The sequence below is a fragment of the Pelodiscus sinensis genome, chromosome 5 (assembly GCF_049634645.1).
Source record: "Pelodiscus sinensis isolate JC-2024 chromosome 5, ASM4963464v1, whole genome shotgun sequence".
In the NCBI taxonomy this organism is placed as follows: Eukaryota; Metazoa; Chordata; order Testudines; family Trionychidae; genus Pelodiscus; species Pelodiscus sinensis.
The window spans coordinates 58,095,761-58,118,504 of NC_134715.1; the positions used below are offsets into that span (position 1 = coordinate 58,095,761).

The window sequence follows — 22,744 nt, forward strand, 5'->3', positions numbered from 1 at the left end:
GAAATTGCTGAGCTATTATCTGTGGTTTGTAACCTATCCTTTAAATCGGCTTCCGTACCTAATGACTGGAAGGTAGCCAACGTGACACCAATATTTAAAAAGGGCTCTAGAGGCGATCCTGGCAATTACAGACCGGTAAGTCTAACTTCAGTACCGGGCAAATTAGTCGAAACAATAGTAAAAAATAAAATTGAGAAGCATGTAGAAGAACATAATTTATTGGACAAAAGTCAACATGGTTTCTGTAAAGGGAAATCCTGTCTTACTAATCTGTTAGAGTTCTTTGAAGGGGTTAACAAACATACGGACAAGGGGGATCCAGTAGATATAGTATACTTGGATTTTCAGAAAGCCTTTGACAAGGTCCCTCACCAAAGGCTCCTGTGTAAATTACATGGCCATGGGATAAGAGGGAAGGTCCTTTCTTGGATTGAGAACTGGTTAAAAGACAGGAAACAAAGGGTAGGAATAAATGGTAAATTTTCAGATTGGAGAGGGGTAACTAGTGGTGTACCCCAAGGGTCAGTCCTGGGACCAATCCTTTTCAACTTATTCATAAATGATCTGGAGAAAGGGGTAAGCAGTGAGGTAGTAAAGTTTGCAGATGATACAAAACTGTTTAGGATAGTCAAGACAGAAGCAGACTGTGAGGGACTCCAAGAAGATCTCACCAAACTGAGTGATTGGGCAACAAAATGGCAAATGAAATTTAATGTGGATAAGTGTAAAGTAATGCACATCAGGAAAAATAACCCCAACTATACGTACAGTATGATGGGGGCTAATTTGGCTATGACAAATCAGGAAAGAGATCTTGGAGTTATCATGGACAATTCTCTGAAAACTCCCACACAGTGTGCAGCGGCGGTCAAAAAGGCAAATAGGATGCTAGGAATTATTAAGAAAGGGATAGAAAATGAGACCCAGAATATCTTACTGCCCCTGTATAAAACTATGGTACGCCCACAGCTTGAATACTGTGTACAGATGTGGTCTCCTCACCTCAAAAAAGATATTTTGGCCTTGGAAAGGGTTCAGAAAAGGGCAACTAAAATGATTAGGGGTTTGGAACGGGTCCCATATGAGGAGAGGTTAAAGCGGCTGGGACTTTTCAGTTTAGAAAAGAGGAGACTGAGGGGGGATATGATAGAGGTCTATAAAATCATGAGTGGTGTGGAGAGGGCCGATAAAGAAAAGTTATTTCTTAGTTCCCTAAATAGAAGAACTAGAGGACACCAAATGAAATTAATGGGTAGCAGGTTTAAAACTAATAAAAGAAAGTTCTTCTTCACACAGTGTGTAGTCAACCTGTGGAACGCCTTGCCAGAGGAGGCTGTGAAGGCTAGGACTATAATAGAGTTTAAAGAGAAGCTAGATAATTTCATGGAGGTTAGGACCATAAAAGGCTATTAGCCAGGGGATAAAATGGTGTCCTTGGCCTCTGTTTGTCAGAGGCTGGAGAGGGATGGCAGGAGACAAATGCTTGATCATTGTCTTCGGTCCACCCTGTCTGGGGTAACTGGTGCTGGCCACTGTCGGTAGACAGGATACTGGGCTAGATGGACCTTTGGTCTGACCCAGTACGGCCATTCTTATGTTCTTATGACAACATTGGTATTAAGCTTAAATAATTCCTCTCCCTCCCTGGTATTTATCCCTCTAATATATTTAAAGAGTGCAATCATGTCCCCCTCAGCCTTCTTTTGGTTAAGGTAAACAAGCCAAGCTCCTTAAGTCTCCTTTCATAAGACAGGTTTTCCATTCCTCGGATCATCCTAGTGGCCCTTCTTTGTACCTGTTCCAGTTTGAATTCATCCTTCTTAAACATGGGAGACCAGAACTGCACACAGTACTCCAAATGGGGTCTCACCAATGCCTTGTATAATGGCACTAACACCTCCTTATCTCTATTGGAAATACCTCGCCTAATACATCCCAAGACCGTATTAGCCTTTTTCACGGCCATGTCATAATGGCGGCTCATAGTCATCCTATAATCAACCAGGACTCCAAGGTCCTTCTCCTCCTCTGTTACTTCCAACTGATGTGTCCCCAGCGTATAACTAAAATTCTTGTTATTAATCCCTAAATGCATAACCTTACACTTCTCACTATTAAATTTCATCCTATTGCTATCACTCCAATTTACAAGATCATCCAGATCTTCCTGTATGATATCCCGATCCTTTTCTGAATCAGCAATACCTCCCAACTTTGTGTCATCCGCAAATTTTATCAGGACACTTCCACTTTTGGTGCCAAGGTCAGCAATAAAAAGATTAAATAAAATTGGCCCCAAAACTGATCCCTGAGGAACTCCGCTAATAACCTTCCTCCAACCCGACAGTTCATGTTTCATCTATTTGTAGCTTAATCCATCCATCTATTGTAGGGATTTCTACTGCTGCCTATCATTGTGATATCTGAACACCTTTCATGTAAAATCACCAGCAATAAGGAAAACCTTTGTGGTCTTCATGGAGTCTCTGGCACTTTCCTCTTTTCAGATTCAAAACTGCTTGGAGTATATTTTTTGTTTCTCATTTTTTATATTGGTGAGGACTTATGGGGCACTAGATGCTGTCAATATTAGTTTCGGATTCCCTTCTATATAAAAGAGTAAATATTACTGGAGGGGAGGGCTATGAACTTAAGCACATGATTAGGTTAGTGGGTTCCCATGTATATGCATAGGAGAAGGGGAACTTTTGATACCTTGCTATAGACCCCCTTTTCATATCTTTTGGGGTTTTCAATATATAGGTGCAAATGTGGAAAAGATGGGGGGAATGTGTGTGAGAACATGTGGAATCTACAGTTGCATGTGTGATATTATCCATAGATGGAGAAACACACCCTGCTTTCAGCAATGATGGCATAGCTGTTTTGCTAACCTATATTGCAAGGTACAATCTAGGGTGCAATTTTACATGAGCCAGCAAGAGTTCCTTTTGGGATTCTGGCTGCAGCATGGCTTGTCCACATCTCATCCAGTGTGCCTGACAATGCCAAAGGCATAATTGCCTAGAGCTGGCAGGCATTTAATTGCATACAGTAATGAATTTTTTATGAGTATAGTTTCATCAGTAACACATATATAGATGTCAAAATCACATTGTCACCAGTGCTGCTTTTTTTTTAAAGATACTGAGGTAGCTTAGTTATGAATTATCAGTTTATGGGGTGATATTCTTTGTGTTTTCTCAAGCTTTTGTTGTAATTCTTCTCTAAGTAGGTCAAACAGTTTGCAGTGTGAATTAAAAGCTGTAAGATGTAGCTGTCAAATGATGGCACTCTTCCCTTATCATTCTCAGGTGCATTAGCTATTCTGAGAATTAAACAGGCCTTGGCAGATCAAAAAAGCTGCTACATGCATCTTAATTTAAGATAGTCTGAAAAAAACTCAGTGGATAGAAAAGAACAGACTTCTGAGTCTGAAGGCATATTTCCTTAATCAGAATGAGGATTTATTTGTGATGTTTAATTATGCAAGATATAAGAGCTGTAATCCTTAGCAGATCATTTGGTCATAATGGTATGTCTGTGCTACAGATCTTCACTGCATATGGGTTACTTACATGTAAATTAATTCCTCTTTCATTGTTCTAATATATGATCATTCAGAGGGATATGAAGAGACATAGTGGAAACCTTCACTTTTGCCAGCTAAATAACGCAGTTTGTCTGGCATCCATCTGTAGGTTGTGGTACAATCATTACAAAGTACAAATACAAATGATATTCAAAGCTCAAACGATGTCCTAGCCAAGCTCATTCAGATTGAACTATTGCTCTTGCAGCCTAATATCTAATTCTGGGCATCTGTTTCTTGTCATTCCAATATAAATGGTATTGGGTTACATCAGGTAGGTTTGTCAGGAGACTGCAGAATAAGTAATGTTACGCTCTCGCATCAAAACACTGGTTCAAGATTATTCCCTTCCATGTGAAAACTCACAGGAGGGCCCCTTTAAGGTTTGCCTTGTGGAATGCGTCCATTATGCTTCCCTGGGTTTGTGAGAGGTATTTGTAAGTGGCTTCAGTCCCCAGAACTACTGGTAATTTTTTTCTGGATTCTCACCTAGACTGAGCTGGGTAGGAGGAGCTGAAAGGGCTGGGGGAGAACACTGATGACATATCTCTGCAGTAAAAACAATTAATAGTCCTGTGGCTTATCTCTAAGGTGCACACAGGACTACTCATTGTTTTTAAAGTTACAGACTAGCATGGCTACCCCTCTAATATCTCTACAGTGGCACGGATCCATGCATGGAGGATGCTTGCTGCAGGCAGATGAACAAGTTATGATCCAGCCTTTGATTTTTAAAAAATGCTTAAAACATTTGTGATTAATGGGTTGGTGGACAGACAAAGGCCTGCTACATTCCAAAAGAATGATCATAAGAAGCATTCTGGCTTATGCCAGGCAAATGCCAGAAGCGTGCAATCTGATTTTTTGGACTGCGTTGTAATTCTGCTGCAATTCCATTATTTTATATATACGTCAGATGGGAAGAGTGCTCTTATGCTGAGGAAAAAATGTGTAAATGAGAGAGAGGGGAAGGCTATTAAATTGATTAATCAGAGATGAAAAGTGTGAACTCTGACACGAGAGAAATACCTAAACTTCACCACAAGCTGTTCTGTTTACACCATGGGATGTGTTAAAACCTTCCACTTATTATATGAATTTTTAATGAGCATCTTCCCTACTTTCACAGGAATTTTCTGAGAATGAATTAGCTAATATTTGTAAAGTGCTTTAAAAATTAAAAGAAATTAAAATTGCTAGCTGAGAACTAAGCATTCTCATTATTTCACCTATTATACCTGTCTACTAAGTGTTCATTAACTCTCATAGTTTGCAACCTCTATTTAAATTAGTTGTGCATGGCCAGTCGTATATAAATAACAAACCATAATGTTGCATTATCAATTTGCAGTACACAGTAATAGCTACATTATGACATCATGAAAATACCAGCAGCCTAATGACTATAGATATCTAAGATTCATGCCTTTCTGAAATAGTGTATGCCACCAGATTATACCAAAATTTCCCCCAGAAGGTAATATTTCCAAAAATAAATATTGTAGTATTATACCATCACATCAGCAAACTGCTTCCAAAACTGGCCAAAAAAACCCCACCCCCAAACAAATGAAACATCTTGGATTTACCCACGGGTGCCTATCTTTTCTAAAATTAGATAATATCTACTATAATAACTAATGTATCCATTTAGCAAAATGTTTAACCCTATATCTGATTTTAGGCATATTAGTAAAGATAAGCATGTACTTAAATATCCTGCTGGATTTGGGTTTAAATTAAAAATTATGAATGATTTCAGAAATAAATTTCAAATAAATGTCCTACTGGGTGAGATAAAGAATGTTGCATTGTTCAGTGCTGGCAGTTGGTTGAAGAAAGACATCTGGTGAATTGCTAATCATCAACTGTAGTTGAAAGGTGTTAGCACCAGGGAAGGAAATTTGATCTAAGGGAATATAAAATGAGGAATGAGTTGAAAGTAAGACTAAATATAAGTAAAATGTTTCTGACAGTAATTTCAGAGGTCTAGAGAAGAAAGCACATTGCTTCAGTGAATTACTATTGGAACCATTTATTCAAGACCCTCTCCCTCTCAAAAAAGTAAATAAGCATGGAGGGTTGAATAAAAGGAGACCTGACTTCACCCCAATTTGATTTCTAAATTAAAATATTGGAAGTTGCTAGTATGGAGCAATCCTGTAATGACCCAATAATTGCATTTCTTCTCACTTCTCCGATATATGATCATTGTAGTACAGAAGCTGGTTAGTTGGGGAGAGAAGGGTTATTATTCTTTGTTTTCTTTGCCATTTACTGTCATTTATGGATGTAATTTTCCAGTGTTGTTGTTTCTTGGGGATTTGTCTGTGTGTATATTGTTAAATCTCTTTTTCGATGTTTGATTTTTCTGAGTTAATTATAGCTAGGACTCCAGATTTGTCACCACATTTTTTAATAAGAAATGATGGAGCAGTCACCGTAAATTTAATAAAAGTTACATTTTCCATGATTTTTAATCAATGTTGTGACAAAGAAGGATCAGGGGGCGGAGTAGTGGGGTCCTAGCCTGACCCATACTCACCCTGTGCCTACTCACAAGGCTGGGCCCAGCTCCCCACTCTGGGCATTGTGATCTGCCACAAAAGGTTGCAGCATTTTTCAGGTTTGGCCTGGCTGCACCCCTTATCATGATGATAGGCCAGACCCGATCAGCATTGCAACCCTATGCATTGGGTTGCCCAGCCATTCGCTCATTCCATCTACCCCTAGCTCCTTATTGTGATGAAAGGGCAGCTGGGCCAAAACTATGCGGTGTTCATGCACTAGGGCACTATGCCTGATGTGGGGAGCTGGGCCCTGCCTTGTGGGACAGAAACCATGGACACAAAGACAAATCACAGAGAACTGGGAAAACCACAGTATCCATGACGTTTTTCCTACGGTGACAAACCAGCAGCTCTAATTATAGCACAGTCATTGGAGAGGTCCAGGGGAAAACTGGAAAACTCTACAAAAGAGAGGTGGAGAAGATTCTCCAGGAAGTTGCATCCAATCTTGTTTAAGAGCAGAAGGAACATTTAGTAAATTTACTTCCGCTTCTAAAAGTATTTTGGGGAATCTAGTAAGTGATTGTGATACAACTGCCAAATAGACACCAGACCTAAGCTGCACAGCCTCACTCAGAACTTGACAGCATTTCTTTAGTGACTTTGCCACTGCACGCCATAACAACATCTTATTTTTATCAAGCCCTGAACCAACATGTATTTTTACTATATCCCTTTCCTGTTTTTGTTTCCACCTGTCCTTATGAGTCTAATTCAAAGTCTGCTTAAGTAAAAGTAGTGATTCCTATTTATTTCTGTGTTAATATGGAAGTGGTACCAGAGAAGTAATCTTCAAATATTGATGACTATATTTATTTTTTGTTCAAGATACCATTTTCAAATATGAATATCTTATATGTCTCCTCTGTCATGAAAGCTTCATTATGGATGAAATAATTCCACACTTGCATTTATTTTGAGTGGTTGTATCCTCCTGCAGTTTTCTGATCTATTCATTTTAAAATCTAGATGCCTTTGAGGATTAAATGTACCCATTCTATGGCAAAATCCTTAGCTTTCCCTGTGATACATAATATATTTATAAACACAAACATGCACAGGCCCAGATAGTCACATTGCCCACTTTAATTTAGCACTTCTCATTCACCTTCTCTGCCACAAAACAGTAATGCCACCACATGTTCGGGGGAGGACCATTGGTAATAGGATGATAATTTCTGAATGGATGAAAAGGAACTGAAACTTGAGTAAAGCTTGTCTGTTTCAAACAGTAATGTGGTATACTCCCTGAATGAGCTGTGCAAGAGCTAAATTGGGTCAAGTGAGACCAATCAGCCAGTGAGGCTTCAGTCTGGAAGAATTAAACCTTGGGGGGAAACCCTAATTAAGGGAAGCTCACCTGTGTGGAAAAAGGCAGTGCTGCTATGAAGACAGAAATTCAGAAGCAAAGGAGACAGCATTAAGGTGATCTGCAGTGACTCCCTGGGAACAGGGAAATTTGTTTTGGAATAATAGAGTCAAGTAGCCCATGGAGCCTATTCCCTGGGAGGAGGGAACTGAGACACTGGCAAACCCAGAGGAATGGGGAGGACCAGGAGGTAAGGAAGAGGCTGAGGAAAAGCAGCAAGGAGCAGGAGGGAACCATAGCTGGGCTGTTGTTTAAATAGTACCTGGCTGGAACATGTCCATGTGTAGAAGATAGGTCTGGGTTCCCCTACTAGCTACTGAGAGAGTGGACCCTAGGACCATGAATGGGAGAACTGCCCGAGACTGCTGGTGAGCTGTGACCATGATATATATTCCTCCCTCTTCTCTTTCTTACCCCTGTAAGAGGACCTGGCTGGAGGGCCAAGTCAAAGATGATTTGGAGGTTCATGGATGGAGAGAGGGACTGCAGCTGCGTGAGAGGTGGAGTGCAGGCACGATAAGCGGCATTGGCCTGGCAGTGCTGATACCCAGAATGGCTTGGAGGATGTGCATCGTGTGACAGGGAGACAGAACTTTCTTCAGTGGCTGATTCCAGACTGTGGGCATGAGGTCCCCCAGAAACTAAGCATTTTCACCACTTTCCATTCCAACTGCCAGGCTCATTTCTTTGCCTTTGCCTTCTCAGATAAAAACACATGACAAAGGATGCTCTAATTTAAAACAAGAACACATTCCATTGCATATGCTTCTTTCTCTGGGGAAAGGATATGAGAACAAACATGACAAATGTATTCACATTGCCTAATACAGTACTACTGAAAAGGGCTCAGATACTACTGTGATGAACATAGTATAAAAACCTATAAGGAATGGAATTAGTTTTGAGATTATTTGAGGCAGATGGTTTTGAAGCTTTTTAGGTGGAGGATCTAAGATTTGGCTAAGAATTTTGTATTAATCTGAATACTAAAAATATATAAAATATGTATAAAGCATATGTTTTATATAGATGACTTAATGTATTAGAGCATATATTATTGATACTTGAAAGCAGCCACTTTCATATATTACAATTCTTGCATGTAATATACTCTATATTTTTAAAACATGTTATGGGCTATAACCTGAGCTGCAATGAATCAGCATTGTCCACTGAATTCAGTGAAGCTACATTGCTTTACCCCAATTAAAGATCTGACACACACATTCTATGTACATAATAAAAGTATGTTTTGCACTGCAAGATTTCATATGTGGACATGGTGTTAGTGAAGAACAAGATTCTAAGCTGGTTCAAATAGATGTTTCCTCACTCTCAGTTGTTAGTTTGGAGTAATCTCTTCTATAGAAATAATGAGAAATCATTTACATTTAGTAGTGCTGAATATTTAGGATGCTCCTCATCTACAGATCAGAAAATTGTAAAAATGAAAACTTGGTAACCCTCTTTTCCCTTTTATGGCCTCAATTCAGCAAAGCACTTAAACATATTATTAGAGTCCAGTACATAGTTAAGGGTGCTGTTGATTCGGAGTCTTATTTGGAATAGGATTATTAAAATTAAGCATGTGCTTAAGTACTTTGAGGTCTGTGAACTCTGGTAAAAGTCTGTTTCTAGGCATTGTAAAAATATGCAAAGCCTCTTTTACATTCCTGATAGGAACTTTTTTTTAGTGGCCAAGTAATAAAATGTAGAAGCCTACAAAATACATATGGTTAGGCAGACAATTTAGCAAACAGAGGTACATTTAAATACTGAACTAGTGATTCAATATTGGATGACATGGTTACTAATGACTATTGACTTCCCTATTCTTCATCCACTCAAGTACTCCAAGGATAACACAAAATATCATTGCTTTGTCTGAAGGTAATTGAAAATCTAATTTTTGTATGATCTTTCAGAGATGCTAAGATAATTAAGTAGAGTATATTTCTTTACATGGACTCCAGCAAGTTGCTTGGTGACTCACAATGGTGTTAACTTTTTTAACTGATCAGTGCAAACAGAATAGGATAAAAGCTGTAAAAAGTAACTTTCATTAAAACAATCCAAATGATGCTTGTAATTATAACCACATCTGTATTGTATAGATTTGCAAGAGACTGATAATGCTTCGTTTTAAAAGTTGTCAAAAGAATACAAAGAAAAAAATGCTATATTGGAAGAAAAATACTCATTGGATATGTATTGATTTGCCTTGATGCACATACATGGACCTCCAAGTCAGAACAGTAAATAAAATAACGTACATGTATGTAATCAAGCTGGAAAGATATATCAAATTGGATCCTAAAGGGATCAGTTCTGGGTCCCTTTCTGTGCAATATCTTTATCACTGATTTATATAATTACATAGTTTGCAATTAAAATTTGAGGATACCACCAAGGAAGGAGCAGTTGCAAGTGCTTTGAAGGATAGTATTAAAATTCAACATGATCTGGACGAACTGGTCTGAAGTAAAAAGAATCAAATTCAATAAGGTAAAATGAAAAGTACTCCACTGTGTAATGATCTGTCTGTCCTTCTGGAAGAATCAGTTGCATACATACAAAATAGGAAATGACTACCCGAGAAAAATACTGCAGAAAGGGATTTGAGAAAGGGGGTGTCATAGTGGACCACAAGCTACATATAAATCAACAGTGCTGCGAGAAGGTAAGCATTGTAAGGGATGTATTAGCAAGAGTTTTGTACACAAGACATGAGAAGGATTTCTTCCAGTCTACTCTGTGCTGATTAGTCCTCGACCAGAGTATTGTATTAAATTCTGGGCGACATATTTCAAGAAAGATGTTGACAAATTGGAAAACATCCACAGAAGAGCAACAAAAGATGAAAAGATCTAGGAAACATGACCTACGAGGGAAGATTTGAAAAAAAAAAATGGGTTTGTTTAATCTGGAAGAGAGGAGATTTAATATCAGTTTTTAAGTCCATAAAAACTTGTTACACAAAGAACGGAATAACATTTGTCTCCTCTGCTTCTTGCCCTATCCTCAGAAGTTATAAGCTTATTTTGTAGCAAGGGTGGTTGAGTTTGGACATTAGGAAAAATTTTGGAACTGTCCAATAGTTAAGTACTGCAATAAACTTCCAAAGAAGTTGTGGAATCTTTATCATTGGAGATTTTAAAAAGAAGGCTAGTCACATACATCTGTCAGGGATCTTCCTGATAATAGCCTGCCATGAATTCAGGGGACTGGACTAAATGACCTCTTGAAGATCCTTACAGTCCTATTATTATTATTATTTTCTGAAGGATTCCAAAAGATTTTTCCATGTTATACATTAAATTTTCATAGACTTTGAATGACAGCCACTTCTGGGGTGGGATTTTTCAACAACAATGCACATTCAATTCACAACTTCCTTTATTTAAAAACACAACTTTTAATTTTGAAATTACATCATCTTGGTTTTATGTCTGTAAACATGACATAGTTAACAAATCATATGTGTTCATACTACATGTAAATAATGCATTGTTTTCTTTTGTCACAAATGTGATGTTTCTCTAAACTTTTCTTGATCCTTTGTGCTTTTGTCAGAAAAGACAATAGTATGTAGAGTACATACACATTTCAGAATATATATATATATATATATATATATATTCCCTTTGTGCAGTGGGTGGAAACATTATTTAACTTTTAAAAAGATGGCATTTTCAAAACTACCAGCCAATGGAGGGCCAGATTGTGACTCTCTTACTCATGCTGCTTGAACAAGTAACCCTTCACCAGCATAAGGCATTCATAGTGTGGTCTAAATGATTACAATGTATCTACTCTTCCTTCATTGGGATTTGTAGGATTTGGTTCCAGTCTGTGGTCTCCACAGGGTCAAATATTCCATGTGTTTTAGGGTGGGGCACATTTAAAGTGTGGCACAAAATAGTCTAAATGGGACTTTTGCATTCAACAAACTAATTTGTAACTTTTGAGTGCATGTCTACTCTTTCTTAAATAACAGATTAATGACTTTCCTTTCCAGTTGGATATCTCCTATACTTAGAGCTTGCAAAAATGTCTGCTGATTTCCCTACCCCCCATCTATATATTGCTTTTTTAATCATGCTTGTAGTGTACTCTATACAATCTGCATGGATGTTTCAAGCATTTTAAAATATGTTAATAAGTTAGTACCTAATTAAGGTATGTTTTAAATGGCTTTTAAATCCTTATCATGGATACCTGCTAATATTGTGTTTAATGTTCAGTACCTGTATGTTTCTTTATTAGGAATGCCACAAGAAAAGATCATCATTATGGACCCAGTTCTTTCTACCTAGTGCTGCCTTGGTGCTGAGTACCCACCTGAGAGTTTGGAAGATTAGGGTGCTGAGCATGTTATGGAAGGTGCCCGGTACCTGGTAGAATCTTATACTCTCCGAACTTCATGACCATTTTGTCTAAAATAAAGTGGTGAAACTTCCTTTAAAAATTGTCCACATAATTTATGCTAGGGATGTATAAACTGGTTTGGATACAATATAAATAATTTTACCGCAACCTTAGTAACTTTGTTCAAAATGCAAGTACATCCTGTTGAAGAAAAATATTTGTCCATACATAAAAGCTATGTAGTTTTGTTAGTCTAAATTAATATTTGTTTTAGCAATAGGTGTAGAAGTTTGAGAAAGCTGCTGGAATCGATTGTGGAATGCAGAGAACTTTAAAATTATCCTCAGAATTAACATTATATTCCAAAAATCAGAGACAAATTCCAGAAAATAAATGAGTCATTTATTCAGCTCTTGGCAGGCAATACAGTGAATATGGAGGACAAGTAAAGGCAAATAGTGATAAAAGGATTCTAATATAACAAGAAAAACCCTGTAAATCTTTATGTGATGGAGGACTTGCACTTGTCTTTTTTTCCTCTGGGTTTTGTCTTGTCATATTTAGACTTCTGCAATTTCTGAGTGCTTTGACCTGTTTTAGGATTTTAACTTTTCCATAATGGTGAATGAAGAAAGACTCTGTCCTTGAATATCTCTTTGCTTTCAAGCCCCAACATATAGAATGTGCAGATGCTATAAATGCCACATATAGCTTAGATTTTCTATTCCCTTCTCTGCTCCATTGAGAATAATTTGTTATAACTGCTGAAGAAGCCAGATTATTTGTATTTTTTCATGATGACAAGTGCTCACCCTTATTATTCTTGACTACAAATTCATGAAGGGCCCAGCACTAATAACCAAAATGAATATCATAGATATTTATGAAAACACAACCAGTAGGGTCACCATTTCAAGAGGAATCTTGCAGTGATATTTTTTAACCTTATATGCCAAAACCAAATGACAAACTGTCAGTATTTAACCTCCAGCCATTACACACAACAAAGAAAGAGAGAACTGTAACAGGGCTACCATAGAATATATGACGTACTCACTCAAAATAATATCTTTGAAACTTATAAGAAGTTTAGGAAGGAACAAAATGTTTAATACGTTTTTAGTTGCATCAAAACACAAAGACTGTATTTAGACTTGAAGACAGTTACAATGCTTTGCCAATTACTGAGCTGCCCAATTCTCATTTGACTCCAGTTGTAGGTCAGTTAACTCCAAAGATATTAATGAACTGTTGCTGATTGTAACAAGCTAAAACTCTAAGACTCATCAGAGGAACTCTCCTGGGCCAGTATTCCTTGTTCCAGGTTTGCCTACAAGTGTCCCTGTGGTGCATGGAACAAGGTCACTGCAGACAGAGTGATCTCAGATAGAACATAACATAAGAACATAAGAACGGCCGTATTGGGTCAGACCAAAGGTCCATCTAGGACAGTATCCTGTCTACCGACAGTGGCCAGCACCAGGTGCCCCAGAAAGGATGGACCGAAGACAATGATCAAGCGATTTGTCTCCTGCCATCCCTCTCCAGCCTCTGAGAGACAGAAGCCGAGGACACCATTTTATCCCCTGGCTAATAGCCTTTTATGGACCTAACCTCCATGAAATTATCTAGCTTCTCTTTAAACTCTATTATAGTCCTAGCCTTCACAGCCTCCTCTGGCAAGATAAAATTAGGATTTACAAAGAAGCCCATTCAGCAGACAGTGGTCTTAGGGTGAAATGTTTCAGCCAAAATCCAATATATTTTGGCTGAAAACCAAAATATTTGTATTGTCAAATGCTGCCACAGTGCCTCATTGGAGAGGTAGTTTGGTTATATTGTATATTCTCTTTGTAGGCTATGCTCCCTGGTTGGGCATGGTGTACCACAATCTTATTTATTTTTATTTATTTATTTAAATATTTTTATCCTGCCTTTCTATTTAAAATATTCAAGGCGGATTACAAAAAAACCCACAATACAAATATATATAAAAATTTAAAATATGAGACCCCAGAGGGACATAACCAGGTAAAAACATATAGAAAGGAGGAACACACACATACAAATTCAAATATTAATAAAAGCATGAATAAAAAGGGTAGCTTTAGACTGATGCCGAAACAACGCTAGTGTTGGCGCCATGCGAGTATCCCGAGGAAAAGAATTCCACATCCTGGGAGCATCTAGAACAGGTGCCATGCCACATTCCTGAAGAGATGGCCTCCTGATCCACAGGACCTCAGTCTTATCTGGGTTCAACTTCAGCTTATTTGACTTCATCCAAACCATCACTACCTCCAAACACCGATTTAGATCAGTCACCGCCACACCTGCTTCTAATGTCACAGGGAAATAGAGTTGGGTGTCATCTGCATATTGATGGCACTAATCATCAATTTCCAAGATCAATCTGAAGAAGCAGAAAGGTTCTATGGAAAAAAACCCATTGTTGGCTGAAGACCCACAGAACCCTTTAAAAAATAAAACTATATCCTCCCCCAAGAAAAAAAGTCCACACACATATATGATATGTTACCAGTCATCACCCTCCTCATATGTTGCGTTCCCGTTGTCTAGATTGTCTTTGTTGTCTATTTAGGATTTGTCTACATTGCGAGTTTTTGTGACAGAAAATATGCTAATGAGAGACTCATTAGCATAAGTCACAATATCATTAGCATATTTTCTTCTGTTTCTTTTTGCGCAAGGGGTGTTTGCGCAAAAAGAAGCCATGTAGCTGCTTTCGTTTTGGGCAAAAAACCCATTTTGCGCAAGATCCATATGCCTGTCCCAGAGAGGACAGGCATACGGATCTTGCGCAAAATGGGTTTTTTGCCCAAAACGAAAGCGGCTACATGGCTTCTTTTTGCGCAAACACCCCTTGCGCAAAAAGAAACAGAAGAAAATATGCTAATTATATCACAACTTATGCTAATGAACCCCTCATTAGCATGTTTTCTGCCACAAAAACTCGCAGTGTAGACAAAGCCTTAGTGTATAAACTATTATTGTGGGTTTGTTAGTGCACCGAGGACAGAGAATCTTGATTGTAATTGGGTCCTCTATATATTACTGGAATATAAATAAATAGTAAGTACTCACAATACATTACCTGCTCATGGTGTTGGCTGAATAACAGAGTAGATATGTGGCTTTTAATTGTGTTCTTCCTGCAGAAGTAAATAGGACCAAAATATTTTTCCCTGACATTTTACAGTATGCTGTTGTTCATTCTTTCTCTCTCTGTCTCTCTCTCCTGAAGATCTGTATTGAAGGATTATCCAATTTCAGGCTGCTGTAGGTTTCAAGTTTTTCTGTTTATACATTCTGTACGTTGTTACAGCACATTTGTTGTAGCGATGTTTTTGTGGAATAACTTTAGAGCAGAATAGGAAGGAAGGAAGCTCTCATTCCTAAGTGGGGAGACATGGCAGTTGATCAAGTAAATGCTTAAAAGTGAATCAATTGTCAAAATTGTGTTTCCATAAGTGTGCCAATTGCTGTAAAAGGAAGGAAAAGCCAGCGAGTGACCTTATAAGCCTTCAATATTAAAACAGTCCTTTAGAAAACACTTTGCTCTGCTGTTTTCTTCTTGGAGTGGACAATTTTTTGGCGAGGATACATTTCAACATATTCCCTGTCTCTAGGATTTGGAGTTCTTTTGGTAAAACTCTAGGAAACTTATTATGGTGGGCGTATCATGTCTACAGTAGAGATAAGCGGAACTTCTTAATTATGTGTCATTGGCCCCATTATTGCTAAAGTCTGATATAGATTCTCTAAGCATAGTGATAATGGTGAGTGTGTTTGAAGCTGGAAACCTGAGTTCTGTTCCCACCATTTCCACAAAATTCATTGCCATGATGTGCTTCAGAGAGACAATTATGAAGTTACCAGATAGACATGATGTTACAAATTTCTATGGCTGTCACGTTACCGAATTTGAGGGAAGCAGCCAGATCACTTCTGCTGGTTGTTGAATAGAAGCTTACTGACTGCTAATCCTATGTACGCTATTCATGTGATTGCATAATGTCTGTTTATGTAGTTAGGAATCTGTAATCTGTGTGGATACTGACTATTTCTCTGTATGTGGTTGAGCATTGGGCAGAGTTCAGCCTATGGACATGCTAATTAGCGAGGCCCTGTGGGACAATGGCACTCAAGCAGAGGGCAGCCAGCAGAGAACACAGAGATAGGCCACTGGCCAGGTGACCTGCTGCAGCCAAGATGAGATGAGGAAGGATGTATAAAGAGTCCATGTGGTCGACTCCATCTTAGTACTCAGCTCAGCACTTCATCCCAGAGGCAGCAGTGCAGGGATCGAAGAGCCGGAAAGAACTGTGGACCCATTCTGATCTAGGATGCTCATCAAGGACTTTTAAGCCAGCAGCTGTAACATCTCTGCCAGAGCCTGCATCGAGAATTGGGAGATTCGATGCATGTAATGTACGATGCTTTAGCAACCTCACTCTCATGCTTTTCTTTCTTGTGGTAATAAACCTTTAGATGATAGATTCTAAAGGATTGGCTCAGCGTGATTTGTGGGTAAGGTCCAGAGGGCAAATTGACCAGGGATCTGTGGCTGATTTCTTGGAACCGGACAGAACTCATTCGGGGTAGGTGGGATTGGGTGCTAAGACCCCCCACCAGTGTATGAGGCCCGGGGCCATCTGGGGCATGGATATTGCTGGGGTGTCGGAGAGGTTTTGCTCGCAAGGTTTCAGGCAGGCTTCTGAAGCGCTCTGTGGGACTGGTTTGTGGCCTGTTTGAAGAGGTCACCAGTCTGGGGGCTGTAAGGAGCCCCGAAGTTGAGCAATTCGCCCTGAGCAGACACCCTCAGCTGTGCCCAGACACGGCCCGGTCTGTCACAATGGCATTGCAGCAGAGTTATCTTATTCTGTCACAGTGAGCCTCAGGCCCAATCATCTGTTTGTCTTTCAAACTGCTTAAAATAGGTAGAGTTGAAAATATTTAGTCATTAAGTCTTAATACTCAGGTGCAAAGGACAGTATGCAAAGAAAGTTTACCTAGGGCAGGCATGTCCAAAGTCCGGCCCGCGGGCCAATTGTGGCCCGTGTTCTGGTTTAATACGGCCCCCCGGGTAATTTGGCAATATCTATCTTTTATGGCCCCCAACGAATCCATATGTATTGAGATGAATACATTGTAAAATCTCAGTTAATGTCAGTTGGTCTAAATCAGTTATAAATATATTTGGACACAACATGTATACTTGGTGTTATGTTCCTGTTCATATTTTTTGAACTTAAAAGTTGACAGACAACCTTTATTACCAATAATATGTAATGTACTTTACAATGTTCCTGACATATATTTCAGCTTCCTGGATTTTTTTTTCATCTGGCCTTCAGATATGAAAGGCAGAGTGATTTAACACCTGTTTAGATTTGTCATCCCTGTGACGAAATGAAAAGTATGCCATTTGCAATAAACCTTGCATAAAATAGTTAATTTGCATTTAATTTTAATGGTTCAAAGAATGTCAGGCAAAATGGTCGGCCCTCACGCATGTTCACTTCATCAAATCTGGCCCTCTTTAAAAAAAGTTTGGACACCCCTGACCTAGGGCATCAAAAAAGCCTATGAGGCCAAATGTAGGTAAGTTCTATACCAATCAGATGACAAGGATTAAAACAGGACATGACATATTTATGAAGATGCTATTATTTTTAGTCCCTTTGCAGAATTTTTAAATTAGTTACAGAAAAGAGCAGAAATGTCACGTGTACCAGTTTCTTGGAAGTGGCATATGAGATGCATTACTTTTTGCGTCACTCAGATATACGTGAAGTTTTTGAAATACCAATACATGGAAAAGTAGTGCACTTAATGAGCATTAAGTTCCTGCATGAACAGAGTAGAGAAGTTGGAAATACGAAGTTTAAATTTTAATCTTAAGCTTAAATCAGTGCATGACAGCTGGAGGAATTTTAGGAAAATAAAAAGTAGCCTTAAAAATAAATTCAGCCACCATAGCAGGAGAAAAACATATAATTCACTTTTCCTCAATATTGGGCTACGTCTACACTGGCATCCCTTCAAGAAAAGGGATTCTAATGTAGCACATCGGAATAGCAAAATCCGCGGGGGATTTAAATATCCCCCGCGGTATTTGCATTAACATGGCTGCCACTTTTTTCCGGCTTGGAGATAAGTAGGAATCAAAGTAGGAATTTTTTTCTGGCTTCAAAGTAGGAATAAGAGATCCTCCGGAATAGGGCTTATTTTCTGGAGAATCACGTCTAGACTGGCGCTTTTCTCCGGCTTATCTCCAAGCTGGAAAAAAGCGGCAGCCATGTTAATGCAAATACCGCGGGGGATATTTAAATCCCCCACGGATTTTGCTATTCCGATGTGCTACATTAGCATGCCTTTTCCGGAAGGGATGCCAGTGTAGACACAGCCTTGCTGTTTAACTCTTTCATACCCAAACACTATGGGAGGTGCTTTATAGGAAAAGTAAACCTCTATAGAAATTATAATTTGCATTTAAAAGTATATGTAACAGAGGGAAATAAAAAAACAGGGAGTGGTAAAGATAGAACAATAGTAGTAGTAACAAAATAAATTAATTGATTTAAGCATATTACCATCTTGATGTTTCTTTTAAATCATTGCATCTGCTGGCAATATCGCAGGAGCATGCATATAGTAGGGATTTCAATGAAGAGAGGTTTGATGCATGGGGAGTGGATGAAGGAAGAAAGTGAGGGAAAGAAATGTCATGGCTTCTTTGATGCCCCTCAGTAAAATGGAGATGGAATGAAGACATGCAAAAGGAAAGCAGAATACAAAGAGCGGTGAGTGATGTATAGGATCTTGAAAACAAGGACAGAAATTTGAATTTGATATGAAATGTAAGTAAAGGAGGGGGAGATGGACAATGAACAATGGGTAAACTTGCTTTTCTTTAGGTTATCATTTTTGTTCTGCATTTTAATTTTCATTAATGCTTTCAGCAACAGCTAATAAGGCTGTCTGTCAATTTCAGTTCAGGACATTCTAGTTTCAAGGAGTTGACTTTGAACAGCCATCCTGTTTTTCTTATTCTTTTAAAATGTCCAAATAATTTTGTATTTTTAACTCCGATGCCTACATTTCATCCACCCTAAAGGTTTTTATGTTTACCTCTGCAGACTTGGACAAATGTCAGGTTTCCAAAACCGTATCTGTAATAGGCATTAAATCTCATCTTTTCAGAAAGGTGGCTAACTCACAAGAAGCTTAAGGCATGAGAATTCTTTGCCAATTCTGGTATATACGTGCTATTATAATATTCCTTTATTCTCTCTGCCTATTCTGTTCCTCTGAATAGGCAGGATCCATAAAATTATATTGATCCATCTGTCTGGACTAAAAAAGTGAGGCAAAATACAGAATAGTGGGGTGGCTGCCCCACTCCAGCAGGAAAGGGGATAAAGCAGGCAGGAGAGAGACTGTGAAGGACCCCAGCCAATTAGGAAAGGCCTTATAAGGAGTCAAAAGGCAGCTTGTGGGGGCAGCTCTGATATAAGGGCTGCTCAGCGGGACAGTGGGCAGTTAGGTCTCGACCAGGGAAGATGCATGACTGGCTCCCAGTGAAGGAGGAAGCATCTTGAACAGAGCAGTGCTGGGCAAGCTCAGGAGATCTGGAGAGAGGCTCTAACCTGGTACCTGCCGGGCTGTGGCCTTGATAAAAGGCCTAAGAAGGTGCCAGGGGTCATGAGGAAGTGGCCCAGGGAAAGGGAGCCAGCAGTTAAGGGAGAGTAAAGGAAGGCAGGACAAGGCTGCTGTCAGAGGGTTCCTGGGTTGGGACCCATAGGAGTGGGTTGACTTGGGTCCCCTCTTACACTACATTTTTCCACCAGGGAGAGTGACCTATACAGTCTGTGAATTGCCCCGGAGGCAAGGGGCTGCAGCTGGCCACATTGGCAGATGTATGGACTGAGGACTGCTGATTAGGAATTGAGAGACTGGTGCACTGACAGTCCTGAGAGCAACATGGGTCCAAGAAGAGCCAGCAGAACAATGAGCAAGATACCGGTCAGGAGAGAGAGCCCCACTCAATTTCCAGAGTGACCAGCACAAGGCACTGTGGCAAAGAGTCAACCCCATAACATGCAGGAACATGCACTTATAAATGCCTCCTAAGAGGTTATGCGGTGGCCTTGCAAGACTTAAATAAAGGGCAGGGTATAATTTTGGTGCACCAAGACCAGACTGCCTCACAGGGTGTCTACATTGCAACTAGATACAATTCAGCACCTGTAGATGTACTTGCACTGGCTTTAATCCAGCCAGTGTGGCCACAAAAAGGAGTTGTGAAGTTGGCACGCATGAGCCTCAGTCTGAACTGTACACACCTCCCTGGAAAACCCTGAGAATGTATTTGCATCCCTAGACTTTCGCATCCTTGCCAAGACTGTGCCTGGATCCTCCTCTTCACTGCTATTTTAACCATGCCAGCTAAATTAAAGTAATATGGGTATTCCTGCCTGAACTGCAGCCATGCCTCTGATTGCAGTGCGAACCAACCCAGAGTTGCTGGGATTACTTTGGCGCCTAAAGTTATGTAATTTTCCCTACTCCTCTGAGTGCTTCCTGTTCTGCAAAGGCACAGACATGTTGGCCAGTGCATGCTGGGGTTGGGTAGAGAGCCTCTGGTTACTGGCATGATATAAATATACAATAGAGCTGGACGAAGAAAGATCTTTCTGTTTCATAGAGCATTTTGATATTTTGAAATCAAACTTTACATTCTCATCAGCAGAATGAAAATCCAAGATCTGGAAATTCCCCATGAAAGGGAATGGCAGACAGATTGCACCAGAGCGGTGTGCCTGAAAACCTTGGCTGCCGGGGAGCTGGGCAGGCAGCAAGCTGGCAGGAAATGAGATCGCCATCACAAACGTTCTGGTAAGCAGGGCTCTGTGAGAATACTACCTGGTGTATGGAAGAGCTTCACTGAAATCAGCCTCCACCAAATATTCTGATTTTGATGAATCGGCAAATTCTGGCAACAAATGTATGTTCAGTAACTTGCAGTCTGTGAAGTGAGAAATTCTGAAGAAACATCAGGTGGTACTGGTAACTTATCCTTACTTAAGTGGGTTGGATTATTTCTAGCATCCTGGATGTAAATAGCTAAGTCTCATAATATTTTGGTAAAATTGTGGGAGCGTCTTCAAACAACGAATAAGGACATCTCAGAGATGACAGTGGCTTTGTAATAAGACTGAGAATCGTTTTTTCCCCTACAAGCGTAGTTCAACAAAGAAGAAAAAACAGGGAGATGGAAATCATCAATGTTTGTGTGTAAGTTCTATAGAGATACTAATATTTCCAAACCAGTAGCATATGCATCTTTTCCTCAGTTTTAAAGAGCATTTATTTGAAGATGTGAGGACCTGGAAAATAAGCCACTTTGCTTAAGGAATTTAGAACTCACCATAATTGTCTTCATTCCAATAGCCCTTATGAATCCAAGAAAACTGTATAAGCATAAAGCAATCCTCTTAACACCCAGGGAAATAAAAATCAGTGGTGAGCACTCATCACACAACACATGATACATGAGCACCACAGGCTCCATAGCACAATTAGGCAAACTGTCCACCAGATGGTACAATCTCTTACTGTGGATAATCACATGAAGTGATACAGTCTAAAAATAGAGCAGAAACCAGCCTGCAGTCTGCATATTATGTAAAATGTGGGTCTAAAAACCTGCAGTTCAATTGCAGAAGCTTCCATTTTACAAATCAGCATTTGAAAGAATTCATGATATTGGAGTACTAACATGGCAAATACCCCACAGAAACTCCCTTTTCACCACAATGGTTTGAAAAATGCACCTGTTAGCATCAATTATGCCAAGTTTTCCAGGCTGAAAAACATAGATTCATCCTAATGTGTGGTTAATCATACAACATGATCCCTAGCATATAAAGAATACTATGTGCATAAGTTTGTTTCAGTCCTCTAAGTCTCTTTCTTTTCTCATCCTATGACCACTGAAAGCCTCATACTACAGATATTATTTTCTTCTTTGCTCAGCTCTGATAATGAGGCTGATGTAGTTTGAAAGTCCATTAATAGAAACAAGGGAGTTGTACATTATGTGTTCCATGAATCTTCTGCTTGAGCTTATAAATTAGGAGCACTCAGATACCAAAATAATATTTTAAACAACTTTTTTTTGTTTGCAAAACAGAGTTGCCTTTAACTCTCTCTCAAAAAAATTGGACAGATGTTTCAAAATTGGGCTGGTCTAGCATTTTCAAAATGAGAAACTTCTGGTGGGTTTGGTATAATTGTTGGACAAAGGGATTCACTTATTTAGCAGACGAGTCTAACAGATCAAATGCTCACAGGTGGGAAGTTCATCAGGACAGTTTCACCATAAATTTGTCTCCAGAGCTGGAAACTTCACAGCTTCAGTTTCTAGAGCTGTCCTAGAGGGATGTGGGGCCTGGGGCAAATCAGCCTGTATGGGACAGGGGACGCGCTGGGTTTCTCAAGGGAGGGATGGGGTGGGCGGCCAACGGGTGGAGCAATGAAACTCCAGCTGCTCCATGAGGATTGGGCTGAGGATCCCATCCCCTGGGTTCTGCCTTCTGCCCAGCCTGGGTTGGGATCCCTCATGCTCCTCAGCCTCCATATTCAAATAATGGTCAGATTGGGGTGTGCACATGGGGCAGGTGGAGCTGTATAGGCAGCAGTCTCCTACCAGTGCTGCCCTGGGCCCAGCAGTGGCCCAAGAGCCCAAGGAGGAAGCAGGAGCTGTGTGATCTGTGTGCTGATGCTACAGGGGATCCCCGCTGTGTAAACAGCAGCCAG

The 22,744-nt window shown here is 39.6% G+C and overlaps 1 long non-coding RNA gene across 3 annotated transcripts in view; it reads left to right on the forward strand.

Moving 5' to 3' along the window:
- The window catches only part of LOC112545578 (uncharacterized), a 171,590-nt gene extending 156,999 nt beyond the window's left edge, over nt 1-14,591 (forward strand). For all 3 annotated transcript variants that reach the window (XR_012904180.1, XR_012904178.1, XR_012904179.1), the window contains one exon: nt 11,798-14,591. This is a non-coding gene — a long non-coding RNA (uncharacterized LOC112545578). The remainder of the gene's footprint in view (nt 1-11,797) is intronic.
- The last annotated feature ends 8,153 nt before the right edge of the window (nt 14,592-22,744 follow it).